Below are 25,124 nucleotides of genomic sequence, written 5' to 3'. Positions count from 1 at the left end.
CTTCCTCGGACAGCTAGTACAAATACCAAAATAATCATGAAATGTGAAATAATCATGAAGTGACAGATTTGGTTAAAACAATAGTAATAAAATTGAAAATGGAAATGGGTAATGTGTCAAAGAGACAACAACCCGACAATAGAATAAAAAACCAGGTCTTCAATGTTGCGAGAAAGTCCCGCATCCGGAATCGTCCTTCAGCTGCCCCCGAAACAAAAATATACTAGTTCAGTGATAATGAACGCCAGACTAATTTCCAAATAATACACAAGAAACTAAGATTAAAATGATACAAGACTAACAAAGGACAGAGGCTCCTGACTTGGGACAAGCACAAAAATGCGGCGGGGTTAAACATGTGTGTGTGATCTCAACATCTCTATTTATAAATCATTTCTAGAAAGAATACATTAATTGCTTATACAACTTAAGCGAAGGACAGATACATTAAACTAAGTCCAAATTCCAGGCCCTTTAGACCCGTCACTGATACCGTATTTTATGCGAATTATCACTACGAACTTATGTGTTTATACTATAATCGGAACCATACTATTGTTTTATATGCAAGGAAACAACTCTTCTAATCGGTCTCGTTTTAAGGTTGTACATCATAAATATTGAGGTAACATACCAAACCATCATTAAGTAACTTAGACATTGTAAATAAACTAAAAACTATTGAATGGGATGTATATGTACTGATAGTTAATTTTCCTTTTTGTTATAGTGAATTTCATCTTGGATATCTCACAATGCTTGGTCTTCTTGTATTTATGTTACATATATCGTTTAATTGTTTAGGTAAGTTTAACAGTAAAATTTTTGTATATATAAATACTTTGTTATGAGAAATAGTAAATATATGAACATTAGATGTAATGTTTAAAACCAAAACAAGAATAAAACATTAAATTGCAGTTACATGTCAACAACGTTATTGTGGCTGTTTAATTACTGTTACATGGTAACGAAATTGGTATTTTGAGTTTTTTTTTAAATCTTATTCAATTATGCGATTGATAATTTTAATTTAAAAAAAACAGAGTTACTGGAATGTTTTATAGGTTAAAATATTTGATTTAAAAATGTCTTTGTTTAGTTTGTTAGTTTCTGATTGTTAAAAATAACGTGCTCTATTTTTTATCTGGTATAAAATAATTTTGGTCGATGATTTACTGTACTGCATAACTTCGATCTTCTTTTTTATTTGAGCAGCTATGAAACCGCGTGAAAGGCTCCTGTCAGATGCGTTAAACTGTCATTTAGGTAACATTTTGTTATTTTTTTTTTCAAAAGTACATTTGAATAATATGTAATGATCTATTTTTTGTCAGGTACATCAAATACTGACCATTCTTGCTTAACATGGACAATAAAAGAATTTAATTTGGAACTCGTATGCAGAGCGAGCAATATCTCTTATCCCCTCTACTTTCGTGATACTGACGGGAAGGTCGTTGGAATATGCACGTCAATTGAACAAGATTGTTTTTCTATCCATAGTTATGGAATAATCAAAACTAATCTTAAAACGTCTGAGGTTATTCTGACAATACAGAAAATTAAACAAAAATATGTGAATGGAATATGGACTTGTGAGAATGGCGAAAAGAAGTTCCGGACAGAAGTTTCTACATCAAAGGGTAAATAATTGTATATGTTATCATAGATGTTGATATTTGATAGGTGATAGCAAAGTGGTCAAGTTAACAAAAATGTGGAAGGCCCAAAGTTAAGGATGTGTTAGTACAAAAATTTAGTACAAGATGAGTTTAAACTCTTAGAAGTTAGTGCATATACATGTTGAAAATATGCCACACAGCCCTTTTGACCTTTGCAATAAATATTACTGCATATGAGCGTACCATTCTATAATATGATTATAGGCTCCAACGGGGCCCGACTGGTCCCATGAGACCTAATACCGTCTCTTGGCATCCGTCATCGTCCGTCGTTATCGTCTTTTGTCGTTGTCGTCGTCGTAAAAATAATCTCCTCCTCTGAAACTAATTGGCCAAATACTTTCAAACTTCAATAGTAGGTTTCTTGTTGTATAATTTTTATAAATTGTATATAAAATTTTGATTCATCAGCTTACATGGTCGACATGGCTGAAAATTAAAATAGGGGTCAAATGCAGTTTTTGGCTTATATCTTAAAAACTAAATTTAGCGCAAATTTGACAAGGTGTAGAAATATTCAACGGGACAGGAACTGTTAACCCTTAAATATTCAGACGAACCGAACATCCCATTATTGGACTAATGTTACTAAATCTGTAATTTTAAGGACATTCTGTAGTTTCTGGTTATTATCTTGGTTATTATTATTGATATAGGTAAACTGTAAACAGCAATAAGGTATTACTAAATCAGATCTACAAAAACGTTCATTAGACCAAAATTGATCTTTCGAGGAGTTGTTGTGCTTTAAAGACAATTGTATCAAACTGCTCATTATGTTTTTTTTCCATTACGAAATTTTCTCCTCTTAAAACTACTTGGCCTTATAATTGTTTACTTTAACTGTATGTTCATAATGGTATCTGGTTTTAATGATGAGTATAATGTAGACGAAACGCGCATATGGCGTATTAAATTATAATCCTGGTACCTTTTAACTTTTTTTTTAAAGGAAGTTTTTGTCCTTCAACAAACATGGCCAACATGTCTGAAATAAGAACACAGGGACCAAATGCAGTTTTTGGCTTTTATATAAAAAAACTAAAGCATTCAGAATTATTTTACATGGGGTAAAAATGTTCAATATATTAAGTTCTATCAGCTCTGAGATGTTTAGACGAACCAAACAACCCATGGTTATTTGAATTCTGCCACTAAATTGGTAATTATCTTCGGAGTTCATTTTTTTTTAATTTTTCGTTATCATCTTAATTGCTGTATTTTTTTTTACCTCCGATTTTGGACAAAATAACAAATTTGTCATACACATTATTGACATACTTTTATTTTTGTTTATCAAAAATCAACTGTAATGTATGAATTTAGCTTGTGGGAGCGAGTACTCACTGTTTTCATATTGAGCGCCATTAACTTTAAATTGTTTTTTCTATGTTTTCTTTTACTCAGGCATTGCTTCTGCAACTGATATTTTTATCAGGGGAGAAATTATTGCATCATCGAATAAAGTAAAGATAACATGCTATTCATGTCGACAGCCTTATCGGAATAATATAGAATTCCTTGTAGACGGTGAATCTATAGACAGCATTTCGTTTAACCATGAAACAGACCGATGTATCAACGGTATCGGTATTAGTCATGCAGATGAATTTACATGTGATCCCTCTGGTACTAGTTTTGTTCACATATTTGAGCTACACAACACATCTGGAGGTACCCACTTTTCCTGTGATATGAGATTTGTCGACCAAGCTTTATCATCAAGATTCACGAAAAAAGCCACAATATATTTTGATGGAAAACGTAAGTTTTCTTAGAATTAAACCCTTAAAAAAGTTTTAAAATGAATTTCTTAATTAACTTGATGCATCCTCTGGTATCTCTTTTGATTTGTTTTCTTTTCTTGAATGGCTGTGTACAATCAGCATGTGTGGCTTCTGAAACGTTTGACCTTAGTATCTCAATTTTTTTTCAAATTATATACGCCTAAAGATGCCAAAAACTGGATTTTTAAAACGATTGTGGCAAATTTAAGATTTGTTTACAAAATAAAACTTCAATATTGTTACCGAAATCTAAATACTATTATAATGCAACAACGTTTGTAACGTTCATTTCGATTGGATAACGTCACTTTCTTACATGGCATCAATTGACAATTGATGATATGGGATGTACGCGCAAGCGCATACGGCATATGGCAGATTTTAAATACATGCTTTAACGTTATTTTCTGTCAGTTTCATTAGAATGGAGATAACAATATTGTATTTCAAGCTCCGACGGCATCAATTTGGGATTTGATGGTCGCAAATACCCGTTTACTGTCTCCGCTAACGCGTCGCCAGTAAACGTAATTTGCGACTATCAAATCCCCAATTGATGCCGTCGGAGCTTAAAATACAATACAATTATCTCCTAATTGGACGTACGGCTTAGAGCGCTGAATTGAATTTTCATATCATGGAAACATATTAATATATACTGTTTGTGTGTTATCTAGATCAATTAAAACCCGTGTCGTAAACATCAGACCTTTTTTTTTTTAGACCAAATATAAATATCGGAATCAAATAAACGCTTCGTTTTCCCCTAACTATTATTACAGAGAAAGTTAAGTCTTCTTATATTTACCTTCATAAGGATCGGTCACTGTAATACGTACATAAAAAGGACTTTTCATGAACCTTCATGATGTTTTTTAAGCAACTAAGAGATGAGTACTATAAATGAACATCAAAAACATATACATTAAATAATATCTATATATTAACTTTTACCGCAGACTAAAATATCTGTTCATATATGAAATATTCCATTGTCTCTGCTTCCTAACTTTTTTGTATTTTATACATTTAGAATTTTATAACAATGGCAGCATGTCAGAAACAGTAAAACATGCCAACCCGCCATTGATTGACGAAAACCAAAGAGGTACGTTCTATGGTAATCTTAACATCATCAGCATTTTGAAATCATTTAAGGGATCTTATAAATTTAAAAGGATACTTATATGAATCAAGGTGGTAGGTTTTGGTATATGCCAATGAGTCATCGACAACAGAATAAAATTAACCGGTCAGATTTCGCAATTTTATATGTCCAAGGAAAACACATTTTCGACGGTTATATACAAATATTTCGTCTTTACGGTTACTACTTAACAATTGTATTGAAGATGCGGAAAATCTAGTATGTCTTGAATAGTATTTTTTATATAAACATTTGATCACACCATCAAATTGATTTAGTCAGTTAACCTAAGATACCCGTTACAACTGTTCAGATGATATAAATACGATGTCGACAAATTAACATAGGAACTGGACGTACGTATGCATATTATATTTATTACAAAATAGTTCCCGATGTTAAAAGATGTTTTGTTTTAGCATTAATTGATTTTACAAGAATTACCCAATGTAAAAGTTATATGTTGGATTTTGGATTTTGAAATTGGTCTCACGATTACTGAAGCGACAAATTGTCCAAATGAGAATATATTGGTTCCATTGGTGCAGTAGTATTGTTATCCCTGATGCTATTAGAAAAATTATGTTCCAATATGACTTGTTTGCCAATGAGGCAACTACTTGCCAGAAACATAATGGCATGTATGTAAACAACCGATATGTCACCATACGGCTTTCAGCAATCAGCAACATCTGTGTCGTATCGTCAGCTATAAATATTTACAAATATTAACAGATTGATTTATGATGCAACAATAAAATAATATTACACAGCAATCATCACCGTCCATTAAAAAAACACACCAATGAGTAAAGGCAGGTACATAATAAATGTAGCGGGATCAAATGATCTAGTGCTCTTCCCAAGCCTAATATTAGTCAGTGGTGTAACTGCACAACATATAAAATGAACGGATAAAATAAGTTCGAAAACAATTGACTCCTCAGAGCAAACTGGGACACTACATCAACTAACATAAAGAAAAAATGACACAAAGAACGATCTTTGAGTATTTTTTCCAGCAGAATAGTTCCAATAACGAATAAACAATAAGTCCACACCAATTTAATTCCTTGGTCGACGGACCCGCCCGCACCTATATTTTTCAAAACAGAATTTTTTATTTTTATTATATTTCTGCTTCCCGCATCCGGAAATGTAATCATGTCCATTTCCGGCACCGTTTTTTTTTTGGTAAATATTATAGAAAAATCTCAACATTTGTTTTTAAAATCACAGTCTAACCTTTATATAAAGATTTTAAACCTATAGGCACCCCACAACACTGTAAACATCTGTGAGAATATTTGTTTCAGCAAGAAACCAATTTATTCCAAGTGAGAGTGCTCCGAGCGAAATTACCTGTACAGAACAAAACATTGGTTTCTTTCCCCCTGACTTATATTGCCTATCAAAAATGTTCGTTGTTAAAATAAAGTACAAATAACTTCTGAAGGATTTGCCTTCAACTGCAATTATAATGTATGCTGACGGTCATACCCGCTGCAGGTGTGTGCACCTGTCCTGATTGATTCAGGGACCTGTCGTTCGGCAGTTATCGTTTGTTGCTGTGGTTCATTGATATTTTCCCGTTTGGAAGTATATATTATAGTCGCCGTTACGTAAAATTGGCACCATGATTTTGGTCAAAATTTTCTTAAACATCGAACGCGTTTACTCGAGATAATGTTTTTCAATTAGCGGAAGAAAAATCCGATCCAAATATATACTACTGTCCTACCTTTTATTGTGTTTGCACTGTATAATCCTGACCTTCACATTTTTCAAGATTGTTTACATTGTAAAACCGCCATCTTGGTTTCTTTGAGGATCCCTTACTACATAACATTCGTTACTCTCCGGTAATATCATAGTCAGTGATGATACAATTTCCCGCGCGTTTTACGTAAAGATGAAGAAAAGCCCCGAGAGACACAAGAACATTGAGAGCACGTGGAACTCCACGGCAACACTTCCGATAATAGCAATGTCGGATTCCACCATACAAAATTATCTTGGATCATGTGAAGCCAGGTCAGGATTGTACTGTGTAAACGCAATAAAAGGTAGGACAGTAGTACATATTTGGATTTTTCTTCCCCCAATTGAAAAACATGATCTCGAGTAAACGCGGTCGATATTTAAGAAAATTAAAACATGGTGCCAATTTTACGTGAAGGCGACTATAGATCGTTGGTTTTCCTGTTCGAATTGTGTACAGTACTAAGTTGTGGTCCCTTATAGCTTGCTGTTTGGTCTGAATCAAAGCTCTGTGTAAAAGGCCGTACTTAGACATGAATGTTTGTTATCTCTAAGACAACGGCCTTGAAGGGGTCATTTTACCATGTTTACTGTTGTAGAAAAGAAAATAGAAATACTAAGGATTTGTATACCGGTAGTACTACAATACAAAACCTTTGAAAACTTAAATTTTTTTAACTCAAAAAGAGGAGCAATGCATTATATTTTAACGACTTTTCTAAAAGAGGGGTCCACTTTTTTTTGAATAATATTAAACAGTTAAACTGTTGAAGTAAATGTGACAACGTGGTTAAGTCCAGAAATATTACAAAATTCTTGGACATGTTTTGACCATTTAATACCATACAGATATTATAGTTCTTTGGGAAAGTATTAGCCCTTTTGTACTAAAAGTGTTTTTACAAAAAATATATATTATAACTTATATTGACCCCTCATAAAAGGGATATTCATAACATTAAGGGGTTGTTCTGAAACTGATTATGACTTGGATGGAGAATTGTCTCATTGTCAGTCACCCATACATAGACCAGATTTAATTATTTCTTGTTGAACAGGGAAAAAATACTTCTAAAATTAAAGAAATGTCAAGGTACAAGTGATGAGTTAAGTTTTAATATAGTCAAAACCTACTATTTTATGTTTACAAAAAAAAAAAAAATCGCTCGCCTTTACTTTTAAGGCGTCGCCTAAAAAGTTTGCATATTTATTTTTTTATTAAAATTTTCAAATCGCTCGCTCGCTCTAACCCGGTCTAGTTAGTGGTTGTGGTCGTGATTTATTTGAAAAACATTAATTTTGTTTTTCAGATGTCAACAACATGTCCATAACCACAACTTCAAGAGTAGATGACTTGGGAAGTGAGGATACTTCTGGAGGTAACTAGTAAACTCAGATACATAGCGATACGTAAAAATATTTAGACAAGCTCCTGAGTTGATGGGTCGGATTAAACAAATTGTTATTAAAAAAATGAATAGCAAACAAAAAACCCACGGTTTCTTTTAAGGGTAGATCATATTGTCATACGTTCGTCTTGAAAGACGGGATGTATTATGATAAACCGTCTGCCATCCGTCCGGTCTTCGTCAACACTAGTACTCATGATAATGACTCAAAATGCTTACACCGATTTCCACGAACCTTTGGTCAATGGTTTAAAAATGTATCTATGAATGTAAGCTTCCTTTTTTGCCAGTCTTATATTTTACCCGTCTGAGTTTATTGTTTGCATTTCCAGTTTTTGGACTATAACTGCAAATAAGCTTTGTGCAATTTCCATCAAAATGTAGTGCTTTGTTCGCTTTTGATATTTTTTGAAATTTTTACTTTAAAGTTTTGAAGTATTATGACCTTATTTATCAGTTTTCAGAGCATGATTACTCGAAAACGCTTCAAATAGTTTTCTCTAAATGTTTGTATCTATTAAAATAAACTCTCCTTTTTTAAATAATAGATTATATGACATTGCTATCTTTTATATCATGATATCATTTATATGTCTTCATATACATTGACTATAGTAGGTTATATCGTTATTTATGTTTATCATAAGGAGTTGTCTTGTGAACAAGATATATGTATAGGTGAACAATCAAGGCAATACACTTAGTTGACCTTGAATTAGCCTAAATAGTGCCAAATTATTCATGTTTTCTGTAAATGAATGCATGTGTTTTTAAGGGGAAAGATATGTCATTATCCTAATTAAGAGTTATTTCTCACAATTTGATTGACTGATGTTTTCCTAATAAATTTCAGTTAAGTTTTGTATTACGTTAATTGGAAAAATCTCCCTTTTACCATTGACCTATCAAAAAAAATTGGGAGATGCTAAATATGGTCCTAATATTTTTTTTATTTTTACAGTTTTAGATAAGATATCTAAAATATATTTGGTCAGTATTGTCCCAATATTGAATATAATAATATGTAATATAACAAAATCAAGATAAATTCGTTTCACAGTGTTCAATTGTTCTAATACGGAATTGATCGTGTCAATAAAATTCATATCAAGTTTGGCTTCGACTCACCCGATATAAATTTAAAACTGTGAAAAATTCCAATTGACATAATTAAACATTTTGCGCACTGTATAATATTAGCAGTCTTCACATCATTACTAGTTAATGACGATTAAAGTAATAATTAACAATAATGTGGCTTTAACTGTACTTCCATTATATCGTATACCTCGGCATACGATATGAACTATGAGAATGTGTCTGGAAATGTTCCTGCCCGAGATCTACTCCTGAACGAAAAGTTGATAAACTGTTTAAATCGAAACATTTACACTTGAAAATAAGCATTAAAAAGTCTTATGCACAATCCCTAAAGATTGAAATATAGTTGAATAATACTATTGTTATGATATTGTAATTATTATGTTTATTTATGTTGGCCTAATTTGTGTTGTATGGCCTGATAGTTGTTTACCAAATAATCTTATAATTGTGCAGTTTAGGAATCACTGGAACAATCACAGAATGATTGGAACTTTCTAGAATGATCCTTAAAAAGATGCGTAATTTAAACTTCTACGTTATTCCAGAAACTTCCGTTGTAACTTTCCAGGATTTTCCACAATGTTCCATTATAGAGTGTTCTAGAATTTTCCATTGACAACACTATATATACAGACACTAAAGTTAAACTCTCATAATTAAACTTGGACATAGACATTGATAGACATTAGTATTCACAGCATTTGGATTGACACTTTTATTCTACAAACAACATCATACTGGATTGTGACATTAGTAGTGAACGTAATATTCAAATTGGATTCCGAAAGATTTCCGGATACAGATAAAGATAACAGATTGGACTCATATTTTGACAGTTAAGTTAACAGTAATATTTGTGTAATAACTTTTGTAAACTTTTGTATATTAAATATTGTTAAATTTTACTATTGATTTGTGTCTTTTGTTGGCTACAATTTAAAGGCGATTTCTGGCCGTAACAGAAATTGGGGGCTCGTCCGGGATACTGAAAATATATTATTCAAAATTTTTTTCAATATTTTTATTATAACTAGCCAACAAAATTCTACAAAATGGCATTTGATGCCGGTAAATTTTTGAAAACGCCAGACCTGGAGAGTTTTGATAATTTAAAGAAAAACGAATTAGTGTTGCTTGCTAAACATCTGCAGTTAAATTTTAAAGTATCTATGAGAAAACCAATTATAAAAAATTTGGTTATAGACAAATTAGTTGACGCAGAAATTTTAGGTGAAGAGGCTCTTGAACTTAAGGTCGAAAATGTAGATGCCTTTAAATTAAAACAGCTTGAATTAGAACATGAATTTAAATTAAAACAAGCAGAACTGGAAATGAAGGAAAGGTTAGAAATGGAAAAGAAAGAAAAAGAAGATGAATTTAAATTAAAAGAACTGGAAATGAAGGAGAGGGAGAAAATAAAAGAAGATGAATTAAAATTAAAAGAACTTGAAATGAGAGAAAGGCTAGAGATGGAAAAACTGAAAATTGAAATGGTCAAAGAAGAAAGCAACACTAAAGTCCAGTCGAAATCAGATTATTTTGATGCAGCAAAAAATATACGTTTGGTTCCAAAATTTTGTGAAAAAACAGTCGATAAATATTTTCCACAGTTTGAGAAAATTGCTAATAATTTGAAATGGCCAAAGCCATATTGGACTACAATGCTACAAAGTGTTTTTGAAGGAAAGGCCGCTGAAATATACTCTGCACTTCCATCAGAAAAAGGTTCCGATTATGACACCGTGAAACAGGAAATTTTGAAAGCCTATGAGCTCGTACCAGAAGCATATAGACAGAAATTTAGATCTTATAAAAAGTTTGATTCGCAAACCTATGTGGAATTTGCTCGGGAAAAAGAAGATCTATTTGATAAATGGCTTACTTCAAAGAAAACAAAAAACAATTTTGATCAACTAAGACAATTGATGTTATTAGAAGAGTTTAAACAATGTGTTCATTCAGAATTAAAAACACATTTAGACGACAAAACTGTTGAGTCAATACATGATGCGGCTGTAATTTCAGATAATTATACTCTTTCACATAAAAGAAGTTTCAAGAGTCAAAATGTTAATACTTCCAGTGGAAATTACAAAAATCAAAGCACTGAGCGTACTGATAGTAAGCCTGTTCCACAGAATAAGAGTCAGTCCAGTTATAATATGTCTAGTCCAAAATTTGATACTTTTGAGAAGAAGTCACTGACTTGTGCTTATTGTAAGAAGATTGGTCACCTGATGGCTGATTGTTTTAGACTCCAGAAGAAGAATGAACGAGATAATAAGCCGAAGACCAGTGCTTGTACGACACCTTATATTACCAGTACATTGGAATGTCCTGCGAGTCAGGCTTTTAAGTCCAGTTTTTGTGATTACATGGAGGAATACAAACCCTTTATGTCTGATGGGTTTGTTTCTATTGTTGATGATACCACTCTTCAGCCTATTAAGATTTTACGGGACACTGGAGCTTCTCAGTCTTTATTGTTAGAAGGTGTGTTGCCTTTGTCCGAGAAGACTTCTGTTGGTGCCTCCGTTTTGTTACAAGGTGTAGAGTTAGGTTGTATAGATGTTCCTCTCCATCGTATTTATCTGAAGTCAGATTTGATAACTGGACCAGTTGTTGTAGGTGTTCGTCCTAATCTCCCTGTTGAGGGTGTTACCTTATTGCTAGGAAATGATCTAGCTAGGAACAAAGTGGTTGCTGAACCAATTGTTACCAGTGAACCGGTGGTGGATGTTAAATCACCTGAAGATGATGCTGAATTGTATCCAGCTTGTGTTGTTACTAGGGCGATGGCTAGAAAACAACAAAATGAGAATTTGCAAGAAGACAAGTTTGATTACATGGACCTTTCTGACACTTTTATAGCTGATATTGAAGATCCTGGTAACTCAGAAAAGGCTATTATAAAACCACCTAGTGTTAACAAAAATGTTATTATGCCATGGCCAGATGTAAACAGCCATTCATTAGACCGAAATAATTTACTCGAAGAACAACATAAAGACCCTGAGGGTCTTCAGCTCAACCAGCGGGCTCAACCACAGGAGGAAGCAGACAAAGTGGCCGAATGCTTTTACCATCAGGACGGCATTTTAATGAGGAAGTGGAGGCCTCCTGATGCTACCCCAGAGGAGGAATGGAGAGTGGTATACCAAGTAGTGGTGCCTAAAGTTTATAGGCAAGAAATTATTGGTCTTGCCCATGACACCCCCTTGGCTGGACACTTAGGTATAAGGAAGACTTGCCTTAAGATCTTGCAGCATTTCTACTGGCCCAGACTTCGAAATGATGTCGCAGAATACTGCAAATCATGCCATATATGCCAGGTTGTTGGTAAGCCTAACCAGAAAATACCACCAGCACCACTTCTGCCTATTCCAGCCTTTGACGAACCTTTCAGCAGAGTTCTAATTGACTGCGTTGGACCTTTACCAAAGACCAAGACTGGAAATGCGTATTTACTGACGATCATGTGTACATCTACCCGCTTTCCTGAAGCTATTCCGCTCAGAAATATCAAGACACCTACTATCGTCAAAGCTTTGATCAAATTTTTCACATTAGTAGGACTTCCTAAGTCTATACAGTCCGACCAGGGATCAAATTTCATGTCGGGTTTATTTCAGCAAGTCGTATACCAGTTAGGGATTGCTCAGTACAGATCAAGTGCTTATCATCCAGAATCTCAAGGTGCCTTAGAACGTTTTCATCAAACATTGAAGAACATGATTAGAACTTTTTGTCTTCAATTTGACAGAGACTGGGATGATGGAGTTCACTTTCTACTTTTTGCGGTTCGAGAGGCTGTTCAAGAATCCCTTGGATTTAGTCCCTTTGAGTTGGTATTTGGTCATACTGTAAGGGGACCATTAAAATTGATTAAGGAAAAGTGGCTTACTGAACATACTGACTTGAATCTTTTAGACTATGTATCTAGATTTAAAGAAAAATTGTTTACTGCTTGTCAAATTGCTCAGAAAAACTTAAAAAATGTACAGAACAAAATAAAAATATGGTATGATAAAGATGCCAGGGACAGAATTTTTGAGCCTGGTGATAAGGTACTTGTATTTCTGCCAGTCCCTGGACATCCTTTACAGGCTAAATATTGTGGTCCTTATACAATAGAGAGTAAAATTAATGATTTGAATTATATTGTAAAAACTCCAGGTCGGCGCAAACAAAATAGAGTGTGTCATATTAATATGTTAAAACCATATTTTGAGCGTACTAATGTACTATGTGATAGTAAACCAGTTGCCACTTTAGGCATGGTTAAATTTGAGAACAATCATGACAAACCAGATGTAATTGAACCACCTTTTAGTTCTAAAACTTTGGAAGAGACAGTTAGATTGAAAAATTCAGAAATTTTGTCAAATTTAGACTCAAAACTTGCACATCTGTCTTTTGATCATAGAGAAGAAATAAAAACTTTGGTATTTTCTTTTAAAAATCTTTTTCCAGATGTGCCAAACAAAACCACTGCTGTTTGTCATGATGTTGATGTAGGAGATGCTTCTCCAATTAAGCAACATCCTTATCGGCTCAATCCACTCAAACTTGAAGTTATGAGAAAAGAAATTAAATATATGCTTGACAATGATATTATTGAACCGAGTCACAGTGAATGGAGCTCTCCTTGTCTCCTTGTGCCAAAACCAGATAAAACTTTTCGTTTCGTGACTGATTTCAGAAAAGTAAATTCAGTCTCAAAATCTGATTCCTATCCGATTCCAAGGATAGACGATTGTATTGACAATATTGGTCAAGCAAAATTTGTGAGCAAATTTGATTTATTGAAAGGTTATTGGCAAGTTCCATTGACACAGAGAGCTCGTGAAATATCAGCTTTTGTTACACCAGATGGCTTATTTCAATATACTGTAATGCCATTTGGCATGAAAAGTGCTCCAGCTACATTTCAAAGAATGATCAATAATGTTATAAAAGATTTAGACTGTTGTTATGCTTATATTGATGATCTTATTGTATGTAGTGATAGCTGGGAACAGCATTAAACACATTTGTATTATACTTTTGATAGATTGTCACATTCAAATTTGACTGTTAATCTTGGTAAAAGTGAATTTTGTCAGGCCACTGTTGATTATTTAGGGCATACAGTTGGCCAAGGTCAAGTGAAACCTATTATGGCTAAAGTGGAAGCTATTTCCAAATTTCCTCCTCCTACAAATAGAAAACAACTTATGAGATATTTAGGCATGATTGGATTTTACAGGAAATTCTGTTCAAATTTTGCTACTGTTGTTCAACCATTGACTCATCTTTTACGAAAAGATTCTAAATTTATCTGGAGTGAAAATTGTCAAAAAGCTTTTGAAAATAGCAAATCACTTTTAATTAATAGTCCAGTTCTGATTACTCCAGACTTTGAAAAACAATTTAAACTTGCTGTTGATGCAAGCGATGTAGGAATAGGAGCTGTTTTATATCAAGAGACAGATGATAATGTTGAAAAACCTATATCATATTTTTCTAAGAAATTAGATAAACATCAGAAAAATTATTCAACTATTGAAAAAGAGTGTTTTGCAATGTTGTCAGCACTTCAACATTTTGATGTATATTTGAATCCCACTGTATATCCTATTCTTGTTTATACTGATCATAATCCTCTCACCTTCATGCATAAAATGAGAAACAAGAATCAGAGGTTGACTAGGTGGAGTTTATTGTTACAGGAATATGATGTAATTGTAAAACATATTAAGGGTAAAGATAATGTAATAGCTGATGCTTTATCTAGAGCTTATTAAATCACTTTGTATATATTATGTATTTTTGTTCATATTATTCATGATAAGTTTTTGTTACACTAAAACTTCTTTTAAGGGGGGAGGTGTTATGATATTGTAATTATTATGTTTATTTATGTTGGCCTAATTTGTGTTGTATGGCCTGATAGTTGTTTACCAAATAATCTTATAATTGTGCAGTTTAGGAATCACTGGAACAATCACAGAATGATTGGAACTTTCTAGAATGATCCTTAAAAAGATGCGTAATTTAAACTTCTACGTTATTCCAGAAACTTCCGTTGTAACTTTCCAGGATTTTCCACAATGTTCCATTATAGAGTGTTCTAGAATTTTCCATTGACAACACTATATATACAGACACTAAAGTTAAACTCTCATAATTAATCTTGGACATAGACATTGATAGACATTAGTATTCACAGCATTTGGATTGACACTTTTATTCTACAAACAACATCATACTGGATTGTGACATTAGTAGTGAACGTAATATTCAAATTGGATTCCGAAAGATTTCCGGATACAGATAAAGATAACAGATTGGACTCATATTTTGACAGTTAAGTTAACAGTAATATTTGTGTAATAACTTTTGTAAACTTTTGTATATTAAATATTGTTAAATTTTACTATTGATTTGTGTCTTTTGTTGGCTACAATTTAAAGGCGATTTCTGGCCGTAACACTATGAAAATGTTTTCTTGCAAACCATAAACGCAAGCAAAATTTCATATATTTTTTTGCAGATCGAATGTTTTTATGGATATTGGTGATTGCTGTGACGGCGATTGTCTTGCCTGGGATACTCATACCGTTATGGTATTGTGTGTATCGAAAATACAGTAAGTGCATTTTGTATTCACATATTTAAAGTTAGACTGATACTACCAATGTGCTAACATGAATTTAATTTCCGACTAATAAGGATATTGTTAATTCTACATAGGCTGGAAGTATAGGGGAATGTTGTGATCTCAAAAACATGTTTAACCTCGCCGCAATTTTGCGCCTGTCCAAAGTCTATTATCACTGAAACAGTACACATTTTTGTTTAAATGCCAGCGGAAGCACGCCTATGGGTGCAGGATTTTCTCGCTGCATTGCATACCCATTGGTGGCCTTCTGTTCTTATCTGCTCTTTGGTCGGGTTATTCTCTTTGACACATTTTCCATTTCCAGTTTCAATTTTATATTGTTAGTAGGTGTGTCGCCTAAGATATAAGGTTTTGTGTAACTAACTAAGCGTTATGATTATTTCACAATGTTGAAGGCTGTATTGTGATTTATACGTGTTAATGTTTGTGTCCTGTTGCCTTTTTTTGGAGAGTTGTAACATTGGCAATTAAATATGTTATTTTAATATGTTCATACTATATGGACATCATTTGAAAAATAGGCTCCTTACATAAAAACTGCACAAGCAGAGTTTAGAAAGACTAAAATGTGTACACGTTGATTGACCAATGCAGTACGTATGTGTATCAACTCACATACTACATATTTTTAAAGTCTTCAGATATCAGAATTGTCGACTCAATTATTTTATATTACTAAACATTGCAATTGCAAAAACATCACTTTTAATACCTGTTATTTAGGATATTTTTTATTGATATAGAGAAACGGAAGAAAGTGAAGCATAGAAAAGAAGCAATACATTTATTACCACCAAGTGAGTATAAAACGCACACTTTAAAACATCTATCTAGCTTTTGGTATCACAAAACCCGAATTATCAATTTAAAAGGCAAACGCGCGCTTCTTCATATATAAGTTGAAATTTTAAAACCGTTAACCACAGAATGAATGTAATGTTAACTGGCAGAAAAACTAGTTCATTTATAACTTAAATACGGAAAAACAGTATTTTGTTTAAATTTACAAAATTTACTGGATACTGTCTTATGATCATAAACAAGCTTTTGTCTTAAATGAGTAGAAATCAAGGATAGTGTAAAAAAAGTTATTAACATTTTAAAAACTTAAACCACAGAGTGAATGTAAAGTTAACTGGCAGAATAACAAATGTAACTCCATTTATGAGTAAGATACGGACAAATATTGAAGGCCGTACTTTAACCTATAATGGTTTACTTTTTAAATTGTTATTTGGATGGAGAGTTGTCTCATTGCCACTCACTCCACATCTTCCTATATCTAAATAGGATTTTGTTTACGTAATTACTTCGGGAACTTATCTGATGAGCATAAACAAGCCTCTGTCCAAGTGTGGTAAAAATCCAGGATAGTTTAAGACGGTTAATAAAATTTCAAAAACGTTAACCAAAGAATGAATATTTGTGGGACGACGACGACGATGGAATGTAGGAAAGCTATGTCTCGTTTTTTCGGCAAAAGTCGAACGCAACGGTTTGTTCTTTTTACGAAGTGACCAACCAGAAAACAGTGTATAGCTGCTTCCCCTTTTGTCTTTTTTTATCTTTTAGATACATGCATTTGCGATTGTAGGTTGAACTTTGTAAATTCAGCTGTTTCACAAGCCACGTCTTCTTCGTGTAGATATATAATATTCCTCAATTTATGTTAATTTGTTATTTTACTGGTTCCCAGATATGATCTCTGACTGTATTTCATCTTATAGAGACATAACTTAATTTTAATAAGAAGTTCTAAAAGTGAAGGTAGGGGTAGAATGAAATTTTAGCATAAGTTTACACTCTTAGAAGTTCAGGGCCTATAAATGTTGAAAACATGCCGCACAGACCAATTTTTTGATCTTTGAATAAATTGGTAGTGCATATACACTTTTCGTTCACGAAACTTTATAGTGAAAGTGGCACAGTTTTAGCCGCAAAGGGAGTTCATATTGGGAATTGCATTGTCTATATTTACAGAAATACAACCTGTATATAGTAACGAGTCATATAAACGATAACATGGGTCTCAATATTAGAGGTCTCACATTCGGAAGATTTGTTACGAAAACAGGAAATACAAGGAAAACCAAACAGTATTACTTTTATATAAAAACTAAATTCCAGGCAACACAGTTCTAAAGTCTTCTGTGTTATTCTGACACAAAAGTAAAGGCGTTTGAAGCCATATTATTCCTAAAGAGAATATAAAAAAGACGATGTGTTATGATTGCCAATGACACAAGTGTCCACAAAAGACCAAAATGACACAGACATGAACTACTTTAGGCCTTCAACAATAAGCAAAGCCCATACCGCATAGTCAGCTATACAAAGCCCCGATATGACAATGTAAAACAATTCAAACGAGAAAACAAACAGCCTTTATTTTTATAGGAAAATGAACTAAAAACAAATATGTAACACATAAATAAACGACACTGAATTGCAGGCTCCTGGCAGGCACGTACACAAATAATGTGGCGGCGGGGTTAAACATCTTAGCGAGATCCCAACCCTCCCCCTACCCTCGAACAGTGGTATAACAGTACAACATAAGAACGCACTTTAAAAATCAGTTGAAAAAGGCTTAACTCATCAGATGGACAAAAATACAAGTGGACGTGGCTGTGTACAACACAAAGACACTAGGAACAGATCTTAGAGTACTTATTTGGCCCTTTTAACTTTTATGGATTTGAGTGTCACTGAATAGTATTTTGTAGACGAAATGCGCGTCTTGCGTATATACAAAATTTAGTCCTGGTATCTATGATGACTACTTATCTGACAGCTAATGTAAAGCCACTGAGAACTAATGAAAAACTCATGCATCCAAGACTAGACTTTCAATCCGTACACATACAACATCCAATAGATAAAGTGCAAAGACGTCATAAACAGTCAGAGAAAAAAACATAACCTTGTGCAATGCCAAGTTACAGCTATCGACAGATTGTAGATCCACGAATGTGTTTATGTATATAACATACTGATAATATTTAGTTTGCCCTTACTTTACTGGTTATTAAATCAATATTAATACCAATAAAAACAATATTCAATGATCTAATTACAGTGTGTTGAATTTGTAACCTTTTAAAATAAGTTAATTTAAAGGTGTGATAAGTTTAAAAGGATCATTTCTAAATTTCTGGGCACGCTTAACAACATTTCCGTAAAAATGATCCCTACCTGAATAGAAATCAACAATTAAACATTCACACAATTACATGTTTGAAAAAAACATCCGGCATATCATTTTTTTTTTAGCGAAGTAACTTTTGCTGGACACTCAGGTATTGGCATATTGTATGACACTCATAAGTTGTACGCGATGCTTATTTTTGATAATCGTAAAGTATTGCTGTAATCATATTATAATACAAAAAAAAACATTATTGATAGGAAACTAAATGAACTCATATTATGTCCTGAGTCCTTACTGAATTTCATATCATTTTATAAGGTTATGAATGAAAAGCTGCGTTTTCACTTATGTTTTTCCGACCTAAGACATAGATCGCAACAGCCTAATAAGACTCAAAGTTTAGGAATTGGTGATTACTGTGCTTTTTAAATAACCGTAAACTGTAAGCATTCGTTTAGATTTGATTTTTCTTTCAGATACGAATGATATATACCTATTTTAAACGGTAATACCAATAAATAACTGGTATTTTGACCTGGTAGGCTGACGAAGTTTATTCATAGATTAACGTTTATCTCCGTTTTAGTATACAACCGTCTAGCTGTGCATCTGTTTGCAGGCCCTATATATGAGTATTATGACTTCTGGTCTGTGCGGTCGTTCGTCCGTTCGTCCGTCCCTCTGTCCTGCTTCAGGTTAAAGTTTTTGTCAAGGTAGATTATGATGAAGTTGAATTCCTTTTAACTTGAAACTTAGTACATATGTTCCTTATGATATTATTTTTCTAATATTAATGCCAAATTGAGTTTTGACCCCAATTTCACGGAACAGAAACATGATAGTGCAATTTGGGCATCCGTGTAGTATGAACACATTTTGTTTCATGACAATGGGATAATGGTAATATATCATTGGTATCAGCTATTATGTTTCAATTGTAGATAAAGCTAACGAAAGTCAACCACGAGACAAAAAGTTTTATTCAATTAAAGACGAGTGTATAAATGTAACAATTGAAGAGGGGCGAAAGATACCAGAAGCGGAACTAGTAAGTTAATGTTTGAATATATGATATTATTGCATAGCAAATTTTTGAAAGCATTGTTTAGAATACCTTTAATATTATAATTGTATAATGCTGGTGGGTTCTAAGCACTTTAGTATATTAACTGTCAAAAGGTGCTGTCGAACCAAAGGATGTATGAGTCAGCTAATCACATGCAGATTTACCAAAAGAGGTCTATAGAGAATATTCAAATGCATCTAAGTAAATACAAGAAGATGTGGTATGAGCGCAAATGAGACAAATCCCCATCCGAGTAGCAAAGTGTAACGGTAATATGTCAAAGTATGACCTTAAAAATGGAGACGTGGCTCACAAATAACTAGTGTATAATAATTCAACTAGAAAAATATAGTAAAAAAAGAAGATGTAGTATGATTACCAATGAGACAACTCTCCACAAGAGACCAAAATGACCCAGAAGATAACAAATATAGGTCACCGCACGGTCTTCAACAGTGAGCAAAGCCCATACAAAATAGTTACCTATGAATGGCCAGAAAATGACAATGTAAAACAATTCAAACGACTAAACTAACGGGCTTATTTATGTAAAAAATGAACGAAAAACAAATTGTAATACATAAATAAACGACAACCACTAAATTACAGGCTACTGACTTGGAACAGGCACATACACTGTGTGACAATAGATATAGGAAGATATGGTATGAGTGCCAATGAGAAAACTCTCCAAATAACAATTTAAAAAGTAAACCATTATAGGTTAAAGAACGGCCTTCAACACGGAGCATTGGCTCACACCGAACAACAAGCTATAAAGGGCCCCAAAATTACTAGTGTAAAACCATTCAAACGGGAAAACCAACGGTCTATTCTATATAAACAAAACGAGAAACACGTATATATTACATAAACAAACGACAACTACTGTACATCAGATTCCTGACTTAGGACAGGTGCAAACATTTGCAGCGTGATTAAACGTTTTAATGAATCCAAACCTTCTCGTTTTTTTCTGAAACAATAGGATAACATCACAACATAGAAAAACACACGATAAAATATCAATTGGCAGACTTAACTCAATAAAAAAACGTAAGATTACACAATGAACGAATAAATTTAATCTGCGATATCTGAATACAAATGCATAGTTAATTAAATATGAGAGACAAACATTCATGACCAAAAAGCTAACAAACAAATTAACTGTGTTTCAGGGAGTTTGGGCTTGAGGTGGAATTTTACCTTTTTTATATTAACTTCTAAAAACATGAACGCATCTAGTTAATTAAAAGTAAATTATTCTTAAATCTTGAAAGAAATAAAACCCTGACATAACTTTTCTCAACCTTTGCAAACATTGTAGCTATGTCTAACAAAAGAAAATTGTTTGAAGTAATATTAATTGTTTACATTTATAATGAATATAAAATATGGTCATATTTTGTAATTAATACATACATATTTTACAGGCTGTCGTTGATAAAACCTGCGCATCGTGTAAAAAAAGAGGGGCAATCATTTCAAAGGCAACTGTATGGTGTTTTGATTGTGTAGCGCCTTTCTGTCATACATGTATTGATTATCATTCATCAATGGATTTTGGTGATCCACACCTTTTTGTTGACATAAGCGAACTTCCAAACAATTATGATATTCCATTCTTATGCGGAGCCCATTCCCAATTAAAATCGGAATTGTTTTGTGGCTTACATAATACAATCTGCTGTAAAAAATGTGCAGTTGAAAAACATGTCGATTGTGATTCTGTATCACCCCTTTTTATGAATTTACGTCGATTCCAAATTTCAAATATGGTAGTTGATTGTCAGGAACGGATAAGTGCATTATCAAAATCATTACAACATTTAATACAAAGCTACAACTGCAACATTACAAGTGTTGAACATCACAAGAAACAAATTCAGATGCAGATACATCACGATTATGAAAAAACAATAAGTGATATAAACCCTAGTCAAGAAATCGAGAATGCAATTGAAAATGATAGGACGAGATTGATTTTGGACTTAAAAAACAGACTGAAAAAGATTGTTTTCAATATCGAGGAGAAAAAAAATCAATTAGAGATAGTCCTTAAAAGAACAAAAGAACAAGACTATTTATTGAAATTCACATCGAAAAATGGATCAGAGAAGCATTTGTTTCTTGTAATGAAATACTTAGAGTCTCTTTTAGGAGATAGCGAACGACAGTTAGAAAACTATGTTGAGAATAGAATCTGCGTTAATTTACGTTATCAAAAAGATCGAAACGATCTACACAAATCGCTAGGACGTGTCGAAACAATATACAATACACCAGAGAGCATCGAACTCCGTCATAAAATCCTACGTGAATCACAAATTCCAGTTACGATACCTATGTCGAAAGATTTAGAACTTTTAAAATGGTTTAATATTTATGATATTCCAGACATGGTGATCAGTGGTATTACCATAACAACAAGTGGATTGATAATTCTTTGCGATAGAGGAAAACCAAGAATCATTGTGACGAATGAAACTGGGGACAAACAAACACCTATGAATCTAGAATTTCAACCATGGGAAGTTGCAGCCATTCCATATTCAGAAATCGTTGTTATTATATGCACTGAGTATGACTTTATCCTTTTCAAAGATGCTTGTAAAAGAAGCTTAAGCAGAAAAATAAGTTTCGAGGGCAGTGCGAAATGCTGTATTGCCTGCACAGAACTGTATATAATCTTGGGCGGGATCAACAAAATTGATATATTAAGACACAAGGGAACTACGGCACAGTACTTGCAAACAGTAAAGATTAATTTTTCAGTAAAAAGCTTATCGTTTTGTGAAAGCAATGACTTAATATATTTCAGCTCAAATGGGTCTGATAAACTTCACCGTGTTGATATAAAAGGAAAAACATTTTCTCCCTTTGACACAAAAAATATAGAAATCCAAACAAATTTAAAATGTATCTGTGTTGATAAAAAGAACAACATTTATTTTATGGATTCCACAAAACATGGTGTGCACAAACTATCGAAAGGAGGCGAAGATCTCGGAATTATTGAATTACGGGTTAAAACAGAGAATACAAAGGCGTTTACTTTCAATAACGACTATACAAAGCTGTATCTACTAGAAAAAGATATTGGACTTCCATGTATAAGCATATTTTCTCAGATACATTAGATGTATAAGCTGCTTGTTTTAAAACGTAAAAATACTCAAAAGTAGCAAACCATATTGGAAATGTTTTCCATATTGAAAATGTTTTCCATTTTTAAAACCTAATTTTGTCTTACAAATTAATATATGTTCTCTTTTTGAGTTTCATCAAATATTTAGATAAACAATAACTGCCATAAGAACGATAGAAGGAACCTAAATTAGACACGCATTGATAATTGTAAGTATATGTACTATTTGCAAATTTGTATGGCTAAAAATTAAAGTCTTATTACTGAATGACGGGATTCAGAACCAAATCAGTATCCTTTTCTTAAATAACTATCCTTTTAGTTTCATATAACTTAATTAAGTGGATGTCATATATAATGACATGCATATTTGTGCACTGTCATGGTTTGGTTAACAAATAGCAAATTGTCGTTAAATACAAAAGTAACATATTGTAATACCAACTATGTTTGAAGAGGGATATCTTCTCGGATAATCATATTTCATATCAATGCGCCAATACAGGAAATTTATCATGTTACATGCCATTACTCACTTACTTTCAATTGGTAATAAGCTGAGTTTGTATCCGACAACGACTCTCATAATATTAATCCAAAGAAAGATTTAAAATAAGAGATTACAAAACGACTTTAGTTAGAAATTCAGAGAAAAATGATTAATACTAAACTATTTTTTGAACTATAGAGAAGGTGTATAATAACTACAGGACACAATTCGTTTTGTGTGTCTTTTAATAAGCTGATCGCAGAAATAAGGTTTAAAATTTTGTACACCAGACGGGTGTTTCGTCTACAAAGACTCACCAGTGACGCTCGAATTAAACAGTATTAATAATGGAAAAAAAACTACGAAGTTGAAAAGCATAAAGGACCAAAAACTTCCGAATTGGTTTAATCGAGCAGCATGAATGAAATTTCTACGTATCTTCAAATTCTCAGTCAAAGACAAGATCTGGAATTTTGAAAATGTTTTTAATGTTTCCAATCAATATCCCCAAAACCCCATTTGTTTTGATTCAAGTGTCGGCGATAAGTCTGTCGTGTATAGAGACAAAATATATCATAACATTGAATACTATGATCAGTTCATATTATAAATATCTGTTGATTTTAACGCTATTAAATTAACATTTTTCTACTGTGTATCTTTTTTGAAATTAAGGAATATGATCTCATTAACCACTACCTCGTCATGCAATGGCATTTGTATAAATTTAGCATATATTTTTGTACGTGCTCAACCGAACTGTAAGTACTGCAGTTTTGATTTGTTTTTGTTTCATATATTTATTATATGTTATTATAGTGAAAAAAGTTATTTTTGATGTTATATTTATTGCATTGTTACTAGTATTACTGTTGATGTATGTTTAAATCCTGTTTTAAGGACCATAATTCAAATTATGATGCGTTCTTCAATATCTTTATTTTTGTTTCATGAAATCATGTTATTTATATAAAGAATAAAGCTGCCGTTATTTATTTTAACAAAGTGATATTTTTTTATTATTCTATCCTAAGAGTTTATGTTAAATGTTTTAGACACAAAATGATCACAGAAATTACCAAAATAAAGGCCATCAGTAGTATACCGCTGTTAGAAAGTCATAAATCGATTCAGACAAAAACAAATCCGGGTAACAAACTAAAACTGAGGGAAACACATCAAATATGAGAGGGAAACAACGAATAACAGAATCATTGAAGTGTACAAAAAATGACAATGCAACACACAGAGAACTGAACTATATGATGAGAAATGCCATTTTTCTGTCTTTGTAAAAACAAATAGTTGATACTTTTAATAACAGAATTTTGTTATGTGTACTGGACTAGCTAACATTAACATATTATTCGGATATATAAACATATACCCTCTACTACATTCAGGCAGAACCCACAACTAATGTTTGAATACTTCTGAAACCCTAAAACAAAATTAATAATAAGTTATATGGTTCGCCACTGACCTACCTATAAAGCTACGTATACGGATCCGTATCTAAAGTGGTGTGTGGTCTCTATTGTCCGTCGGAGGTCCGTAGTGACCCGTATAACACATTTACCGCTCGCAGATCTTTTCCTGCTGAGTTTTGTAGAAAAATAAAAATTCTAATATTACGTGTTTCTTTCGCTTTGTAAACAACACCGTGATAAAATTCTCGATATATCTATAGTTAGCGCAGACTTAAAGAT

At 32.8% G+C, this 25,124-nt stretch overlaps 1 long non-coding RNA gene across 1 annotated transcript; it reads left to right on the top strand.

Annotated features, from left to right (window-relative positions):
• Nucleotides 1-729: 729 nt before the first annotated feature.
• Nucleotides 730-24,408, top strand: LOC143082350 (uncharacterized). The gene is made up of 9 exons (XR_012980356.1): nt 730-804; nt 1,338-1,646; nt 3,093-3,449; nt 4,506-4,580; nt 7,691-7,759; nt 15,429-15,524; nt 16,301-16,354; nt 19,650-19,756; nt 21,211-24,408. It is a non-coding gene; the product is annotated as an uncharacterized LOC143082350 (long non-coding RNA).
• Nucleotides 24,409-25,124: the final 716 nt, after the last annotated feature.

This window comes from Mytilus galloprovincialis, chromosome 7, assembly GCF_965363235.1.
Source record: "Mytilus galloprovincialis chromosome 7, xbMytGall1.hap1.1, whole genome shotgun sequence".
Lineage (NCBI taxonomy): Eukaryota > Metazoa > Mollusca > Bivalvia > Mytilida > Mytilidae > Mytilus > Mytilus galloprovincialis.
This window is presented reverse-complemented; position numbering and strand designations above follow the sequence as displayed.